This window comes from Nanorana parkeri, unplaced genomic scaffold (genome assembly GCF_000935625.1).
Source record: "Nanorana parkeri isolate BGI_ZX_2015 unplaced genomic scaffold, ASM93562v1 scaffold299, whole genome shotgun sequence".
Classification (NCBI taxonomy): Eukaryota; Metazoa; Chordata; class Amphibia; order Anura; family Dicroglossidae; genus Nanorana; species Nanorana parkeri.
Window position 1 is genome coordinate 636,114 of NW_017306567.1, and position 5,121 is coordinate 641,234.

General features: G+C 43.5%; 1 protein-coding gene across 1 annotated transcript in view; it reads left to right on the plus strand.

Moving 5' to 3' along the window:
- LOC108788010 (catenin alpha-2-like) overlaps positions 1-5,121 on the plus strand; it is a gene marked incomplete at its 3' end in the record, with an annotated part of 1,352,655 nt that overhangs the window by 509,504 nt on the left and 838,030 nt on the right. The gene's annotated exons all lie outside the window — the stretch shown is intronic.

Below are 5,121 nucleotides of genomic sequence, written 5' to 3' on the forward strand. Positions count from 1 at the left end.
GGGGGGTTTGATGTTTTCAGCATGAGAAATTATCTGCTCTGGTTAACGTAACCCTTCACTTTTTATACATCCTCTGTGAATTTGCACAGGTCACTGATTGACTTGACACAAATTTCGCATATAGTCTAAATAGCCCCCAGAGAGCACTCACCAGTCTATTAGTGCATCAGGAGCCAGAGCTGAGAGCAGGGCGACCATCACACTTTATAGCTTTTCGAAAATGAGCCACCTACCGGGGGACAATTAGATAATTTGTGTCATTTCTTTCCTTAGAGGGTCACAACCAGCCTAATCCTTACTGAGACATCACTCTGCTATAAGTGAGCAGTAAAAATTAACGAGTTTCAGGCCCTGGTGGATAAAGGATGTGGCTTAAACGTGCCAGAGAGAAATCCCCATCTGCTGTAGGGGAGCCTAGACTGCCAAATGTGCTTAAAAGAGAACTCTGGTAAAAAAAGAAAAGTAAACTTTTAAATATCTGATGTGTAGATAGCTACATACACAGTTAAATAGATAATTAATGTCTAAAGCCAGAAGTTTTTAATTGTTTTTATTTTTTGGATGGCGTAGAGAATGGTTGAATCCATTGTTGAGCTTTTTTTTTTACCATCTGTGTCCATTTGGGGAGATTTCCCTTCATTACCTGTTCTGTAGAAGTGAGAGGAAATCTCTTCAATGTAAAGGAAATCCCCTCTTAGATAATTGTCACCTAACTAGTGCCCACACTGGAAGATTTCTCCTCTTATTAATGTTTTGGTGTCAACATTTGGGACTTTACTTTCAATTGTGCTCCAACTGCATGCTCCACATAGAACCAGCTGAATAGGCTATGGCCACACAGCCAGCTTAGACCTCTAGGAGAGCCCACAGACAGAGAAATAGAGGAAAGTAGACCTCTATTCACAGGACACAGACAGAAACATGTAATGAATGGACAGCAAAATGACTGAGTCTATCTTTTAGTTATTGCCGCATCCGCTCACTGAGACATGCTATGAGGACCGTACAATGTATTCCTGTATGGAGAATACATAAAGTCTGATGGTTGCCTGGATGTTACTTGTTCCTACTATTACATATATGACCTTTTAAATACAATTCCATGTGGATTATTGTCTATTGTAACTGATTTTCTCAATTGGTACTGCACTTAATAACCATAAAACCCAACTAGGTGGAGCCACAGGTGCTTTTTAGACATCACGTCCAGTTCTCACAGATATAGTGAAGGCTCTGCTCCTTAAAAGAGAATTATGGGGTACATGTTTTTCCCCATAGTTCTCTTTAGGGTCACGGGACAACTTATACTAACCTCCTCCCGTGGCCCAAAGCTCAGTATATAGTGAGCTATTGCCCGCAATATACTGAGAGCGCCACAGCAGGGGCGGATCAGGACAATACTGTTGAGATCCACCCAGCTGCATGAGTGACCGCTGGCTCTGCCTATCTAGAAGCAGAGCCAGCTGTGCCCGCCCCCTCCCCCATTTGTTTCTCCACTCAGTGCTGAAGGAGCGGAGAGGGGAGGCGGGAATCTCTCACTGCAGGGAGACAATCGTGAAGGGAGAAAATCGGCGCATGTTTCTGCTCACTTCCAGATCGATAGAGCCGACCTGTGACAGCTTCTTTGTCACAGGTCGGCTCTAACTATGAGGATGAGTTGAAATCACTCACCTCATAATTCTCCTTTAATATCACAGAGGTGCCACCACAATACACCAGTAGCCTGCAGAGGGTTTAACAATAGGGCATCATCATTAAGTGTGGTAAAATCTGTAATGGAGCCCCAGATAGCATAAAGGCCTGGTAGCAGTTCTAAACCTTTCCCACTCTATCCAACACAAAAAAAAAAAAAAAAAAAAGGTTTTGACTGGCCATACAATTTAAACATTTTATTTATTTAGTCCTGAACTTGAGAATTAAACATAATATACAGTAACACTATACATTACCTTTAAGAGGATTGAAAGGATGGACATTTCACTAAAGCCTCTCTGACAAAATGGATAAATGAGTAGCACTTTTCCTTGTGTTCGTGTGATCATACACTGATTTCTAAAAGGTCCACAGGGGAAAGAAATAATAGATTAGTGACTTAATCCTCACGTTATTGCGCAGAAAAGAGAGAAAAGGTTGCGGCATGTAGAGAAATGGAAAACAGCCTGTATGAAGGGAGAGCGGTAATTAATTTCAACAGTCAAATGAAGCTCTCTTGATAGTTAAAGATAAGATTTGTATATCAGCAAAATCCATATGAGCGCGTTGACTACGTAACTACGGCCAATAACAAAAGAAAGAACTGAGATTTTATTGTAATTACCCAGAAAAGGCACCTGTTTCACTCCACAATGTTCAGCAGAATTTTAATCTATTATCACAGTGGAGCTCATTTGGAAGAGAAATAGCGGCGCTGCCCACAGAATCCAACCGGAAACGTTATTCATTTCTTACTTGCCACAGATAAATGCACTGGGGTCCTACTAGTCTTGAATGTTATAATTTTAAGAAGAAAAGGAACCTATTGCTACACTCAATGGCCAAAGGTTTGTGAATACCTTACCACAACAAGGTCACCTACATGACCTTGTTGGACATCCCATTCCAAAACCATGGGCATTAATAATTAGTTGGTCACACTTTGTTGCTATAGCCACCTCCACTCTTTGGAGGGTGTCTGTGGGGATTTGTGCACAGTCAGACAAAGGAGCATTTGTGAGGTCAAGTGCTGATGTTGGATGAGAAGAACTGACTCACATTTGGTGTCAGTTCTTCTCATCCCAAATGTGTTTAGTGGGGTTGAGGTTAGGGCTCTCTGCAGGCCAATCGAGTTCCTCATCCCAAATGTGTTTAGTGGGGTTGAGGTTAGGGCTATCTGCAGGCCAATCGTGTTCCTGCCAAACTCATCACACCACGTCTTTATAAAGCTGGCTTTGTACACAGGAGCACAGTCATGCTGGAACAGAAAATACCTTCCTCAAACTTTTGCCACAATGTTGGTGGCACCTAAATGTTTAAATTGTTCTTGTATGCTGTACAGTACCCTTCACTGGAAACCTAAACTCAGAGCTATTCAAATACTTTTGCCCATATAATGTGTTGTTTGTAGCATAGCAATGGACATACTATAACTTTGTCAGTAATACAATTATTTGGCTACATAGCTTTTGGAACCATAATCCTGGAGCTGCATGACCCTTGTGGGGCGTGCCTTGTCATTAGTGCCAACGCGAGCTGTGCAGATGAGATAATTATGCAGCAGAATATGCGTTGAGTTTTAGGATTAGGTTAAGTGTAAGTTAGGGATGCACCGATACCGTTTGTCGGGTACCAATATTTATATTTCTGTACTCGCCGATACCGAGTACCGATACCGGTACATCCGATAGCATGGAGCCGGCTTCGTGGGTAATCAGGAAGCTGGGCAGTGAGTCATTACCTGCGGCCCGGCTTCCTGATTGGCTGGGAAGCCAGCTCCATGCTGTTTGGCAGGCAAAACTGATTTGGCTGGGAAGCTGGCATCCCAGCCAATCAGCATGGAGCCAGCTTCCTGGCCAATCAGGAAACCACGCCGCAAGTTATTACCCGAGGCCCATCTTCCTGATTGACCGGGAAGCCGGCTTCATGTTCCCTCGAGGCACTGCCGGTCAAAAGGAATCTCCCTCTGAAATGAAGTTCCGGTATCGGGGGTAAGTATCGGAGCAGTTGGGCAAGTACAAGTACTTGCCCAAATACTCAGTATCGGCACCAATACTGATACTAACATTGGTATCGGTGCATCCCTAGTGTAAGTGTTTATCTTACATTTGGGTTCACATTTACAGTGGTTATAAGGTTGGAGAGGAAGATCATGTAATGGAATATTTGATCTCAAACCACCCCAGTGCCCCTCCCCCAGTCTTATACTTATAACTGTCACCAATCCAGTGAGAGGTCTCTCCCTAAATCACCTAGCCGTTTGTGAAATATGTTCCACACTGAGCCCGATAATGCATTGTTTACACTCATCCCTTCCTATGAGAAGTTGGTCCTTTGTATAAGCACCTACTCTGAGGTCCATAATAAATTGTATTGCAGAGCACATGTGCAGGCCTGGTAAGCAGCTGTGCATTCTAATGAGCAATAGCTCACTGAACCAGGGACAGGTTCATTTAAGACTTGAAGGGGGGCTAAGGTAAGGGAGACTATTATTATTATTATTATTATTATTATTATTATTATTCAGGATTTCTGCAAAGAGCTTTATGATATTATTATTATTTTTCAAGATTTATGCAAAGCGCTTTATGATATAAAGAAGACATTCCAATCACAATGATATTCAAGACAAGATGGTAAGGAGGGCCCTGCCCGTGAGGGCTTACAATCTAAAAGGGAGGTGGAAGTAATACATGAGGAGGTAGCTGTGTGGGGATAAATTGTTTGAGAATGTAATCGTTTAATGGTTAGTTTGAGGTGGGATAGGCTTCCCTGAAGAGATGAGTCTTAAGGGATCGCCTAAAGGCAGTCAAGGTAGGAGATAGATGGACAGGTTGGGGTAAAGAGTTCTAGAGGATGGGGGAGACTCTAGAGAAGTCCCGGAGGCGAGCATGGTAGACGTTGATGAGGGAGCTGGAAAGCAGTTGGTCTTTGGAGGAGCGGAGGGGACGGTTAGGGTGATATTTTGAGACAAGGTTTGAGATATATCCGGGGGCAGAGTTGTGGATGGATGATTGTTAATATTTTGAATTTTATCCTTTGGGCTATTGGAAGCCAGTCAGGTGGATGAGTCTAGCAGATGAGACTATAGTATATTGTATATGTGACTGCACCATAGATGCAGCTACACTTTAGGTTTTAGAAGCTGGTGTTAACAATTAAACACTTTGGGAAATGAGGGGGGATTAAGGGCTCATTTTACAGAATTACTTTAACCTCTTGCCGTCCGCCCGTTAACAAAAAAACGGACGGACGGCAGACTCGCATCCGCGGGTTGCCGTCGCCAGACGGAATTTTTTTCCTGCTCGCGCGCGCCCCCTAGCGCGCGTGCACGGGCAGGAAAGACCCGCTTGTTACTACAGCCGTTAACGGCTGTTTCACATACAACCGATCAGCGGCTCTATAGCCGCCGATCGGTTGTATGGCGTG